Genomic DNA, 14,511 nt, shown 5'->3' with positions numbered 1-14,511 from the left:
AATGGCACATAGTATTCCATGTAATGAAACTGCTCACACAGTTACCATGGCTATGGCTCATGGTGTTCCATGTAATGAAACTGCTTACACAGTTACCATGGCTATGGCTCATGGTGTTCCATGTAATGAAACTGCTCACACAGTTACCATGGCTATGGCTCATGGTGTTCCATGTAATGAAACTGCTTACACAGTTACCATGGCTATGGCTCATGGTGTTCCATGTAGTGAAACTGCTCACACAGTTACCATGGCTATGGCTCATGGTGTTCCATGTAGTGAAACTGCTCACATAGTTACCATGGCTATGGCTCATGGTGTTCCATGTAATGAAACTGCTCACACAGTTACCATGGCTATGGCTCATGGTGTTCCATGTAGTGAAACTGCTCACACAGTCACCATGGCTATGGCTCATGGTGTTCCATGTAATGAAACTGCTGGCACACTCACCATGGCTATGGCTGCTGGTGTTCCATGTAATGAAACTGCTCACACAGTTACCATGGCTATGGCTCATGGTGTTCCATGTAATGAAACTGCTCGCACACTCACCATGGCTATGGCTCATGGTGTTCCATGTAATGAAACTGCTCGCACACTTACCATGGCTACAGCTAATTGTGTTCCAGGTAATGAAACTGCTCGCACAGTCACCATGGCTATGGCTCCTGGTGTTGCATGTAATGAAACTGCTTGCACAGTCACCATGGCTATGGCTCCTGGTGTTGCATGTAATGAAACTGCTCACACAGTCACCATGGCTATGGCTCATGGTGTTCCAGGTAGTTAAATTGTTCTCACACTCACCATGGCAATGACTCATGGAGTTCCATGTAATGAAACTGCTCACACACTCACCATGGCAATGGCTCATGGTGTTCCATGTAATGAAACTGCTTGCACACTTACCATGGCTATGGCTCATGGTGTTGCATGTAATGAAACTGCTCACACACTCACCATGGCAATGGCTTTATGGTGTTCCATGTAATGAAACTGCTCACACACTCACCATGGCGATGGCTCATGGTGTTCCATGTAATGAAACTTCTCGCACACTCACCTTGGCTATGGCTCATGGTCTTCCATGTAATGACACTGCTCGCACACTCACCTTGGCTATGGCTCATAGTATTCCATGTAATGAAACTGCTTGCACAGTCACCATGGCTACAGCTCATGGTGTTCCCTGTAATGAAACTGCTGGCATACTCACCTTGGCTATGGCTCATGGTATTCCATGTAATGAAACTGCTCGCACAGTCACCATGGCTATGGCTCCTGGTGTTCCATGTAATGAAACTGCTGGCACACTTACCATGGCTATGGCTCATGGTGTTCCAGGTAATGAATTTGTTCTCACACTCACTAGGGTTCCTGCTAGCACAAAATCCGTACTGACGTAGCAGTATGAAGAGGTGTACCATCACAGGGTCAAAGGTCTGAATCTGCCAGCAAGGAGGAATACATTTTGATTTCAAACATTAACTCTTATCCTTCCTGAGCAGTAAATATTTTAACCACAGACCCAATACTAGAAAGTCTGGAATAGATTTTATTTTTGGACTGTCACAACTTTGGATCCTTTCCATATTCTAAAATTGCTGGATTGTTTATTTAACATATTCTAATTTATTACATTTATTTCATTTCTACTTTACTAGCTTTTCCACAAGTTGTAGTACACCCAGTTTGTAAAAGCTTTCTCTAAAATAATTTCGATGTTAAGACCCCTCAAAAGGCATATTTCTCCCCTAGTGGAATTGTACTAGAGGAACTGACTTTACCCATTGTTGAACCTTGCTGAGTATCAATAGTATCCCTTAAGTCATAATCCGTCTATTCAAGTGGAAGTTTTTATGAAAGGGAACATCATTTACAATTGCTGGATGCACACAACTGCTTGCAAATGATATTAGAAGAACCAAATAAGTCAGAAAAACAAGACTGGAAAGGAAGGACTTGGTCACTAAGCAAACCTCTTCAAAGTGGGTGGTGTAGTGTAGTATCTTTTACTAAGAGAAATTTACTAATCCTGTAAAAGGCACAGTAACAGAACATTCCAGTAGGACAGTAGCAACACCAGCAGTATATTTCCGAAAAGTTTCTGTTGAGGGTGTTTTAGAAGTTGCAACGTGGTCCACATTTCACACTGTCACTAAACATTGTAAGTTGGCTACACCACCATAAGTAGAACAGACACTGACTCAGCCATGGTACAGGAGACCCTGGAACTGTTCATCTGACTTGGGTGTGAAAGTATTGTCTTTGAATCTACCAAGTGTTAATGATTTAATGTTGCAGTGACTATTCATGAAGAAATTCGTGTGAAATTCGAGGTTGCAGTTTGAGTGTCCCATAGAGCTCTGTTCTAGGCCCATACTTGTTTAGATTGTAGCTTTCAAATCTAACTTTTTCATCTGAGGTATTCTACAGTCTGTATGCTGATGACTTGAAAATGGGTAAACTGATCAAGTGTTACATATAGGGCACGTCTGCAAAAGAACTTGACTAAATAGACCATTTGGGCACAATAGAGAAACATGCTGATAAATACATCAAAAACTAAGCATATTAGATTTGGGAGACATAAATTGAATGAATACACCTAAATCAGGGAATGGAAGGTTCTGGAACAATCAGGATGAGACCCAAAAGGAAGAGATGGAACAGAACCAGGAAGAGGCTGCAGAGCTGGAATTGCTACCAGATTGAAAACAAACCCTCACAAGCCTGCACTTCCCTCTTATCTGTTAGCAAATGTGTGTTCATTAGACAACAGCCGGACTTTCTCAGGCTTGAGCTCAACACTGCAAACAAGGTGAAAAATTCCTGTCTGTTGATCTTTACAGAGACTTTGCTAAATAACAGGATTAGTGATGGTGCTGTAAGCCTTGATGGTTAAATAACAGGATTAGTGACAGTGCTGTAAGCCTTGATGGTTAAATAACAGGATTAGTGACGGTGCTGTAAGCCTTGATGGTTAAATAACAGGATTAGTGACAGTGCTGTAAGCCTTGATGGTAAATAACAGGATTAGTGACAGTGCTGTAAGCCTTGATGGTAAATAACAGGATTAGTGACGGTGCTGTAAGCGGGCGGCCACGGTGGTGCAGTGGTTAGCATTGCCACCTCACAGCAAGAGGTTCTCCGGTTCGATCCTCGGCTGGGGTGCCTTCTGTGCGGAGTCTGCATGTCCTCCCTGTGGACGCGTGGGTTTCCTCCGGGTGCTCCGGTTTCCTCCCACATCCCAAAGACATGCTGCAGGTGGATTGGACACTCTAAATTGGCCCTAGGTGTGCATGTGAGTGTGCCTTCTGTGGAAGGTTGGGCGCCGGGCTGGCAACTCGACACCGTAAAACTCCACTGCCGTTCAATGTGCGGACAAGGCGATCCGCTGTGGCGACCCCTAACCGGGAAAAGCCGAAAGAAGAAGAAGAAGAAGGAGTGACGGTGCTGTAAGCCTTGATGGTAAATAACAGGATTAGTGACGGTGCTGTAAGCCTTGATGGTAAATAACAGGATTAGTGACAGTGCTGTTAGCCTTGATGGTTAAATAACAGGATTAGTGACAGTGCTGTAAGCCTTGATGGTTAAATAACAGGATTAGTGACAGTGCTGTAAGCCTTGATGGTAAATAACAGGATTAGTGACAGTGCTGTAAGCCTTGATGGTAAATAACAGGATTAGTGACAGTGCTGTAAGCCTTGATGGTTAAATAACAGGATTAGTGACGGTGCTGTTAGCCTTGATGGTAAATAACAGGATTAGTGATGGTGCTGTTAGCCTTGATGGTTAAATAACAGGATTAGTGACAGTGCTGTAAGCCTTGATGGTTAAATAACAGGATTAGTGACAGTGCTGTAAGCCTTGATGGTTAAATAACAGGATTAGTGACAGTGCTGTAAGCCTTGATGGTAAATAACAGGATTAGTGACAGTGCTGTAAGCCTTGATGGTAAATAACAGGATTAGTGACAGTGCTGTAAGCCTTGATGGTTAAATAACAGGATTAGTGACAGTGCTGTAAGCCTTGATGGTTAAATAACAGGATTAGTGACGGTGCTGTAAGCCTTGATGGTTAAATAACAGGATTAGTGACGGTGCTGTAAGCCTTGATGGTAAATAACAGGATTAGTGACAGTGCTGTAAGCCTTGATGGTTAAATAACAGGATTAGTGACGGTGCTGTAAGCCTTGATGGTTAAATAACAGGATTAGTGACAGTGCTGTAAGCCTTGATGGTAAATAACAGGATTAGTGACAGTGCTGTAAGCCTTGATGGTAAATAACAGGATTAGTGACAGTGCTGTAAGCCTTGATGGTTAAATAACAGGATTAGTGACGGTGCTGTAAGCCTTGATGGTTAAATAACAGGATTAGTGACGGTGCTGTAAGCCTTGATGGTTAAATAACAGGATTAGTGACGGTGCTGTAAGCCTTGATGGTAAATAACAGGATTAGTGACAGTGCTGTAAGCCTTGATGGTTAAATAACAGGATTAGTGACAGTGCTGTAAGCCTTGATGGTTAAATAACAGGATTAGTGACGGTGCTGTAAGCCTTGATGGTAAATAACAGGATTAGTGACGGTGCTGTAAGCCTTGATGGTTAAATAACAGGATTAGTGACGGTGCTGTAAGCCTTGATGGTAAATAACAGGATTAGTGACGGTGCTGTAAGCCTTGATGGTAAATAACAGGATTAGTGACGGTGCTGTAAGCCTTGATGGTTAAATAACAGGATTAGTGACGGTGCTGTAAGCCTTGATGGTAAATAACAGGATTAGTGACAGTGCTGTAAGCCTTGATGGTTAAATAACAGGATTAGTGACAGTGCTGTAAGCCTTGATGGTAAATAACAGGATTAGTGACAGTGCTGTAAGCCTTGATGGTTAAATAACAGGATTAGTGACAGTGCTGTAAGCCTTGATGGTTAAATAACAGGATTAGTGACGGTGCTGTAAGCCTTGATGGTTAAATAACAGGATTAGTGACGGTGCTGTAAGCCTTGATGGTAAATAACAGGATTAGTGACAGTGCTGTAAGCCTTGATGGTAAATAACAGGATTAGTGACAGTGCTGTAAGCCTTGATGGTAAATAACAGGATTAGTGACAGTGCTGTTAGCCTTGATGGTTAAATAACAGGATTAGTGACAGTGCTGTAAGCCTTGATGGTTAAATAACAGGATTAGTGACAGTGCTGTTAGCCTTGATGGTTAAATAACAGGATTAGTGACAGTGCTGTAAGCCTTGATGGTAAATAACAGGATTAGTGACAGTGCTGTAAGCCTCGATGGTAAATAACAGGATTAGTGACAGTGCTGTAAGCCTCGATGGTAAATAACAGGATTAGTGACAGTGCTGTAAGCCTCGATGGTAAATAACAGGATTAGTGACAGTGCTGTAAGCCTCGATGGTTAAATAACAGGATTAGTGACAGTGCTGTAAGCCTCGATGGTTAAATAACAGGATTAGTGACGGTGCTGTAAGCCTTGATGGTAAATAACAGGATTAGTGACAGTGCTGTAAGCCTTGATGGTTAAATAACAGGATTAGTGACAGTGCTGTAAGCCTTGATGGTTAAATAACAGGATTAGTGACAGTGCTGTAAGCCTTGATGGTTAAATAACAGGATTAGTGACAGTGCTGTAAGCCTTGATGGTAAATAACAGGATTAGTGACAGTGCTGTAAGCCTTGATGGTAAATAACAGGATTAGTGACAGTGCTGTAAGCCTTGATGGTTAAATAACAGGATTAGTGACAGTGCTGTAAGCCTTGATGGTTAAATAACAGGATTAGTGACAGTGCTGTAAGCCTTGATGGTTAAATAACAGGATTAGTGACAGTGCTGTAAGCCTTGATGGTAAATAACAGGATTAGTGACAGTGCTGTAAGCCTTGATGGTTAAATAACAGGATTAGTGACAGTGCTGTAAGCCTTGATGGTTAAATAACAGGATTAGTGACAGTGCTGTAAGCCTTGATGGTAAATAACAAGATTAGTGACAGTGCTGTAAGCCTTGATGGTTAAATAACAGGATTAGTGACGGTGCTGTAAGCCTTGATGGTTAAATAACAGGATTAGTGACGGTGCTGTAAGCCTTGATGGTTAAATAACAGGATTAGTGACGGTGCTGTAAGCCTTGATGGTTAAATAACAGGATTAGTGACGGTGCTGTTAGCCTTGATGGTTAAATAACAGGATTAGTGACGGTGCTGTAAGCCTTGATGGTTAAATAACAGGATTAGTGACGGTGCTGTAAGCCTTGATGGTTAAATAACAGGATTAGTGACAGTGCTGTAAGCCTTGATGGTTAAATAACAGGATTATTGACAGTGCTGTAAGCCTTGATGGTAAATAACAGGATTAGTGACAGTGCTGTAAGCCTTGATGGTAAATAACAGGATTAGTGACAGTGCTGTAAGCCTTGATGGTTAAATAACAGGATTAGTGACAGTGCTGTAAGCCTTGATGGTTAAATAACAGGATTAGTGACAGTGCTGTAAGCCTTGATGGTTAAATAACAGGATTAGTGACAGTGCTGTAAGCCTTGATGGTTGCACTTTGTTCAGAGCTGATAGGAACGCTAGGTTATGTGTGGAAAAGCTAAGGGAGGCGGAGTGTGCATTTTTGTGAATGATAGCTGGTGCAAATACTGTAACATTGTGAATGAACATTGGTCTGTAAATGTGGAATTTCTGATACTGAAATGCAGACCTTTTTATGTGCCCAGAGAACTAAATTGTGTTAGCTGTATGTATACCACCAACTTCTGACATCACTGAAGCACTAAATATAATGCATAGTACTATATGTTCATAGGTTCATAGGTGTGTACTAGGCTAATCGCCTTGGAGCCTTTACAAGCGCATCCCATAGGATTACCCTAGCATCGTGCCACCTGACCTTAGTTTCCAGTGCCTCTGTTGAGTAGAACCACTGGAGTGATCCCGGGGTGAATTTTTTATTTACCATCCACCCATCAAGGTCTCTCTTGAAGAGGGACAGTGAGATGCTCTGCTTGACATGTATAGGAAGTCTATCCCATAGCATGGGCAGTCTCTGGGTTATGAACCTGTCCTTCCAGCACGTTCTGTTGATTGAGGTAATGAGATTGAGGTCTCTGGAGTGTATTTTGCATAGGGATTGGGATTTCTTTAGATGTAGCACTTCTAACAGAGCTGGGTAAGACATGGCTTTGTAAGTCAAGCAGAGATCGCCTCTAAGTAGGTGATATGAGACAGAGAATAGTTGGCGTTTTTTTGAATCTGTCCATATAGGGCAGCTGTTTAAGGCCTAGGATCCTCTTTGGAGGTACTTTTGCGGCCTCTCCAGTTGTTGCAGGTGTCTAGTGAGGTACATGCCAAATGGGGCATTGTACTTGATGATTCGTCTAAGGAGGGAAGAGTAGAGGGAGACAATCACCTCTTTCTTCCTGGATGCAAAACCCTTAGTAATGAGATGTGCCACATAGAAGGACTTTCTGACCACAGTGGCAATGTGGTGGTGAAAAGAGAGGTTGCTGTCAGCCTGTGTTCCCAGATCTCTTATAACACCTTTTGTGCTCAGTGGACTACCATTGATGTGGTAGTTCATGGGAACTGTTTTTTTTTCCCAAAGGGGATGACGCATTTTTTGGCATTAAGCTTAAGGCCATGGCTCTGACACCAGTTGTTGGTCTCAGTGAGGCCTTTCTGTAGGATGTCAACATCACTTGGGTAGTTAATAATGGCTCCCAACTTGCACTCGTTTGTGAACTTTGTCAGCCAGAGTCCCTTCATGTTGGCCTGGACTTCTGAGAAGTAGATACCAAACAGGAGAGGACCAAGGACCGATCCCTGTGGGACTTCACTCGTGACTGGTCGGCAGTCTGACTTGGAGTCAGCTGCTTTCACACTGTGGGTTCTGTCTTTGAGCCAGTTTGCAACCCACCTAGTGATATAGGGGTTGATGCCTAGCTTAGTGAGTTTTTCCTATGATTCCTGAGTGGGGAATGGTATCAAAGGCCTTGGCCAGATCAAGGTAGACTATATGAACCACCTTCACAAAATAGAAAAACAACTGTAGAAAATCCAAAATCAGATGAGCAGATAATTAAGAATTAAAAGTATTAATGTTTTTACATCTACTTTTGGTGTTCTGTTCATCTGATTTTGGATTTTCTACAGTTATTTTTCTATTTCGTGTTGGTGGTGTGGTGGTGTACTTATGTATGAACCACCTTGCCTTCATCCACAGCTCTGGTGACTGACTCAAAGAAGTCTACCAAGTTGAGTGGGCATGATCTACCCTTCACAAAACCAAACTGCGTGGGATCCAGAGTTTGGAGATTCCCTTTATCTTTGTTTATTAGGTCCATGATGATGCGTTCCATAGCTTTGCACATTAGACTTGTCAGGCTAATGGGGTGATAGTTCCCAGGGTCTGTAGTCAGTCCTCCTTTGTGGAGAGGGATGACTATAGCAGTGCGCCATTCTGTAGGGACAAAGCCTGAGGTGAGGCTTTGATTGAACAGGGCACACAGTTGAGGTGCCAGTTCACTCTGTAGCTCATGTAGAAAACAGCCAAGGATATTGTCAGGTCCCGCAGAAGCTGTATTCTTTGCCTTGGACAGTGCTGTTTTAAGCTATGCAGCATTAATACTGGGTGCCTGGCAATCTACTGGTATTGTGATTGGCCCTTTGGGGGAGGGAGAGAGGGGTAAAGTTGGCACTGAATCTGTCGGCCAGTATATTGGCAATATCTGTTGGCTTGGTATAGGAGGTACCAAGGTGCAGTAGCTCGGAGCAAATCTGGGTATTGAGTGGAGGTTCTTTACATAACTATAGAAGGCCTTGTGGTTGTTTTTACTATCTGCTGCAATTCTGTTTTTATAGCTTGCTTTAGAGAATTTGATGAGGGATCTCAACTTTTTGTTGAGGCTGACAAGGGAGTTTTTCCAGTCTTGGGACTTCACCTTATTCCGCATCAGTTTCTTCCTTCTGTTGTAGAGTTTGTTTATGGCAGGGGATCACCAGATTGGCGTCCTTTTTTTGGAGAAGAGCATCTTGGTTCTATTGGGTATGGCAAGATCTGTGCATTTGTGTACGTGTTCGTACAGTACATTGGTGTGTGATTCGGCGGTCATGCAACTAATCTCCATTTGCATGGGTGCCATAAAGTTAGTCACTTCTGTTCTTAGGAGCCCAAAGTTAGCTTTGGAGAAGTTTTTCATGGTGGTTACCTTTGGGGTCTGTATTAAAAGCCCGAAAGCAGTAAACATTGAATGTACGTACATCGACACATAAAGGTCGAAGTACATACACAGCAAAACACTAAAACAGCAAAATCCGAAATGCCAAACGTGTTTCCTGCTCAGCAGCGTGATGATGGGGATAAGGAAATATATCATTTTCCCCACTGTAGTGCGGTCTCTGAGTTGGTATATGTAGGTAAGGGGGTGTGGGGGCGAAGCCCCCCCACATTGGGGGGGCAGGGGGGCTTGCCCTCCTGCAAAAGCTTGTTAAATTAATTATTATTATTTTTTACTTACCTGTGTTGTGCTTTCTGATGGAATTCGTTTGGCGTTTCGGATTTCGCTGTTTGTGTTTCACTGTATATGTACTTAGACCTTTATGTGTCGATGCACATACACTCTATGTTTAGTGCTTTCAGGCTTTTAATGTACACCCTACCTTTGGGGGGTAATGCAAGAATTCTGACTGTGCATTTATGATAGCTGATGACTTCAACAAAGCACATCTCAGGAAGGTGCTACCCAGTTAGTACCAAATTGTGGATTTTCACACAAGGGGAGTAAGTACTCTGGACAAGGCTTACACTAAAATAAAAGGGGCATACAGATTTGTACAACAACCAAATCTGGGTGGCTCTGATCACATCTGCATAAAACTAATACCAGCTTACAAACGGATTAGAGATAAGCCCACTGTGAAACAAATTAGGCTCTGGCATGAAGGAGCCATGGAAAGTCTCAGGAACTGCTCTGAAATCACAAACCTGGATGTCTTCAGGGAGGCAGCCATGGTGAACAATGTAGTGAAAGTAGATGAATGTACTGAGACAACTATGGCTTGTATATACAAATGCATGGAGGATGTAACTAACATCAAAAGTATTTAAGAGCCGACCAAAAACCATGGCTAAACAGCAAGGTGTACGAGTTGCTGAGGGCAAGAAATGCTGCTTTCAGGGCAAAGGATAAGAAGGGTCTAAGTGTGGCAAGGGCTAACCTGAAAAAGGGTATCAAGGAGGCCAAGAGGGAGCATGGAAAGAGGATACAGGGATGCTTCAAGGATGTGAAAGACTCCCAAAGCCTGTGGCATGGCATTCAACAGCTAACTGACTACAGGGCCAAGTCAGCTCAGTGCTATGATAGCACCAACAGCTAAATGACTGCAAGATCAAGTCAGCTCAGTGCTATGATAGCACCAACAGCTAACTGACTACAGGGCCAAGTCAGCTCAGTGCTATGATAGCACCAACAGCTAACTGACTACAGGGCCAAGTCAGCTCAGTGCTATGATAGCACCAACAGCTAACTGACTACAGGGCCAAGTCAGCTCAGTGCGATGATAGCACCAACAGCTAAATGACTGCAAGATCAAGTCAGCTCAGTGCGATGATAGCACCAACAGCTAAATGACTGCAAGATCAAGTCAGCTCAGTGCGATGATAGCACCAACAGCTAAATGATTGCAAGATCAAGTCAGCTCAGTGCTATGATAGCACCAACAGCTAAATGACTGCAAGATCAAGTCAGCTCAGTGCGATGATAGCACCAACAGCTAAATGACTGCAAGATCAAGTCAGCTCAGTGCGATGATAGCACCAACAGCTAACTGACTACAGGGCCAAGTCAGCTCAGTGCTATGATAGCACCAACAGCTAAATGACTGCAAGATCAAGTCAGCTCAGTGCGATGATAGCACCAACAGCTAACTGACTACAGGGCCAAGTCAGCTCAGTGCTATGATAGCACCAACAGCTAAATGACTGCAAGATCCAGTCAGCTCAGTGCGATGATAGCACCAACAGCTAAATGACTGCAAGATCAAGTCAGCTCAGTGCTATGATAGCACCAACAGCTAAATGACTGCAAGATCAAGTCAGCTCAGTGCTATGATAGCACCAACAGCTAACTGACTACAGGGCCAAGTCAGCTCAGTGCTATGATAGCACCAACAGCTAAATGACTGCAAGATCAAGTCAGCTCAGTGCTATGATAGCACCAACAGCTAAATGACTGCAAGATCAAGTCAGCTCAGTGCTATGATAGCACCAACAGCTAACTGACTACAGGGCCAAGTCAGCTCAGTGCTATGATAGCACCAACAGCTAACTGACTACAGGGCCAAGTCAGCTCAGTGCTATGATAGCACCAACAGCTAACTGACTACAGGGCCAAGTCAGCTCAGTGCTATGATAGCACCAACAGCTAACTGACTACAGGGCCAAGTCAGCTCAGTGCTATGATAGCACCAACAGCTAAATGACTGCAAGATCAAGTCAGCTCAGTGCTATGATAGCACCAACAGCTAAATGACTGCAAGATCAAGTCAGCTCAGTGCGATGATAGCACTGAATTACTGGACAGTCTAAACACATTTTATGGCAGGTTTGAAGAGAAAAACAACCTGGAGGCAGTACTCAACTGCAATGCTGTGGATGTAAGGAACCAACTAAGAAAAGTGAACCCCAGGAAGGTTGCTGCCCTGATAACATTCTGGGGAAAGTACTGAAAGTTTGTGCTGCCCAACTCAGCATAGTCCTGACGCACATCTTCAGTACCTTGCTTGTCCAGGAAAAGGTACCAGCATGCTTCAAAGTTACCAACATAATCCCTCTGCCCAAAAAAGCCAACCCCGCCTGCCTAAATGATTACAGGCCGGTGGCCCTTACATCTAATGTAATGAAATGCTTCAAAAGACTGATTAAAAGGCATTTGACTACAGTACTAACCCAATCCTTTGGCACACTGCAGTTTGCCTACTGGACAAACAGATCAACTGCTGATTCCATTTTGGTGGCACTTCACCTCACATTGGAGCATTCTGAAGAGAAGAACAACTGTGCCAGGCTGTTGTTCATAGATTTCAGCTCAGTATTCAGTACGGTGATTCCAATGCAACGTATAGAAAAGATAATCAAACTTGGCGTAAATAAAGGGCTGCGCAAGTGGATCCTCGCATTTCCCACCTGGAAAACTACAAAGGACCTGTGCTGGTAACAACACTTCAGGGTGCATTACAGTCAACACCGGAATACCCCAGGGTTGTGTGCAGAGTCCTCTACTGTTCACAATCTTTACCCATGACTTCTCTGTGAAAGTTAGCAATAACCACATCATCAAATTCGCAGATGACACCATAATGGATGGGACTCATAAGTGGTGATGACGAGAGTGGATGTAGGAATGAGGTCAACTCCCTGATTGAATGGTGCAATAACAATTTCGTCCTGAACATCAATAAAACAAAAGAAATTATTATTGACTTCAGAAAGAGCTCTGCCATGCATCTGCCTCTCAAGATCAATGGTGAAGAAGGGGCGAGAGTCCAAACTACAAAGTTCCTGGGGGTACATATATCAGAGGATCTTTCTTGGAGTGTAAACAGAGGCCAGCTAATTAAAAAGCCCACCTGCAACTACACTTCCTAAGAAGGCTTAGAAAAGCAAAGCTCTCTATGAATGCTCTAAATACCTTCTACAGTGAAGCCATCGAGAGCATTATCACCAGCAACTGCACTGTATGGTTCGGTAACAGCACAATGCCCAAAAGGAAGAAGCTGCAAAGAATAATAACAGCAGAAAGGATCGTGGGCACTAGTCTTCCTACCTTACAGAAGCTCTTTGAACTGAGATGTAAAAAGAGGTCCCACAAAATACTGAGTGACACTTCTCATCCAGCGCATGGTTGGTTCAGTAAACTTGCTTCTGGTAGAAGGTTACATAGTATCTGCTACAGGACCTCCAGATTCATGAACAGTTTTTATCCAACTGCAATAAGCTTATTAATGCAGACGTAAATCTGGATGTATCAAAACTATAACAGATTGTTAGCTCTCATTCTTTTTTTCCATACAGTAATTCTGTTTATTGCATACTAAAATTAATATATTGCCATTCAAGTGCAATTCCAACCACTTCCTGTTGTGCAATATCACCCAATCTCACCTCTGCGTATAGTGTACTTTTCTTTTCATGTGAAAACAGTTGTCCACACCTCAGTGGAACTCTAGAAGACAGGAAACAGTAGATGGGCTAAGAAAGCACAACACATAAATGATACTCCTTGAAAATACTTGTTCTTCCTCAACTTCATCAGGTACAACTAACAAACTAAATTACATGCCTTAAATGCTTCAATTAAATACAAATTCACCAATAAAAAACAGTCTATCACTAAAATTAACATGTCATATGTTTTACCCACAATCCTTTTCACCTCCACTAACATAAATAACTTCATTTACAACACTTCTACACTTTTAAAGTTCTTTGTAATACAATTCATAATGTAAAATAAACCCTGCAACTGTTTGCATCAATAAATGTTGAAACAACATCTCTCCTCAAGGGTAATAAATCATGATATGTAAGTGTATAAAACTCATAAGGTTGCATTTATGCACCCTGTTCTAGCTCTAATACTCACAGCTGCTTCACCTTTAAAATAACTACAGAATCTCACTACCACATTCGCATGCTTTTTTATAAATGTTGTAATCTTGCCGCTCTCAGCTTTAAAACTGAGGCTATGGATAAACCATTGTTTAGTCCAGGGAATCTACTGGCTTCTAAAAACAATTGCCAGTAAAGTTCCCTGTATTCAGTTCTTGTCTCCCACATACCACCCCTCATATCCCTTGGGATCTCCTCAAGTACAAAAAAACTAAACTTTCCTTTTCCATATTCTATACTGTGCCTATATAGTACATTATTAACAGTTCTATTACTTATGGCATTCAAATGTTCATATACTCTCCTTTTCAGCTTCCTCTCTGTTTTTCCTAATAGAATGTCTTGCACTCACATAAGGCAAGATATACAACCCCGCTGGTCTCACAATTACTGTAGCTCCTTGCCATGAGGGTTCTATTTCTGGAATCCAGGTGGACTAGTTCAGTATTCATAATGAAAGGGCATTGCGCACATCTCCCACATTTGAATGTCCCTTTCTTGTTTCTGGTTCCACCCCCTTACAGTCATAGTATCCTTCCAAAACATTTTTGATACTCGTTCCTTTCCCATAGACACATTTAAAAGGGGCTTTAAAATCTAATTTAAGGTCACTAATTCTACTGAACCTAGTCCATTCCCTTTCGATAGTTTTACATACAACATCGGCATCGCCACTAAAATCCGTGACGAATGCCGAACCAAAGCTCCCCTCGTTCTTATTTTCTTTTAAACGTAAATGATCACCCACATGGCTAACTTCGGGAATTCAAGATTGGGGCATATTTACCTGTCCTCTCACTAGCCACCTCCTGTTTCACTTGGGT

The 14,511-nt window shown here is 42.7% G+C and overlaps 1 protein-coding gene across 1 annotated transcript in view; it reads left to right on the top strand.

Annotated features, from left to right (window-relative positions):
• Positions 1–14,511, top strand: part of LOC122817554 (DAP3-binding cell death enhancer 1-like) — a 938,516-nt gene that overhangs the window by 66,057 nt on the left and 857,948 nt on the right. The gene's annotated exons all lie outside the window — the stretch shown is intronic.

The sequence above is a fragment of the Protopterus annectens genome, chromosome 13.part0, assembly GCF_019279795.1.
Source record: "Protopterus annectens isolate FY-2018-M chromosome 13.part0, PAN1.0, whole genome shotgun sequence".
Classification (NCBI taxonomy): Eukaryota; Metazoa; Chordata; order Ceratodontiformes; family Protopteridae; genus Protopterus; species Protopterus annectens.
The sequence above is the reverse complement of the archived record's forward strand: the minus strand, read 5'-3'. Positions and strand labels throughout refer to the sequence as shown.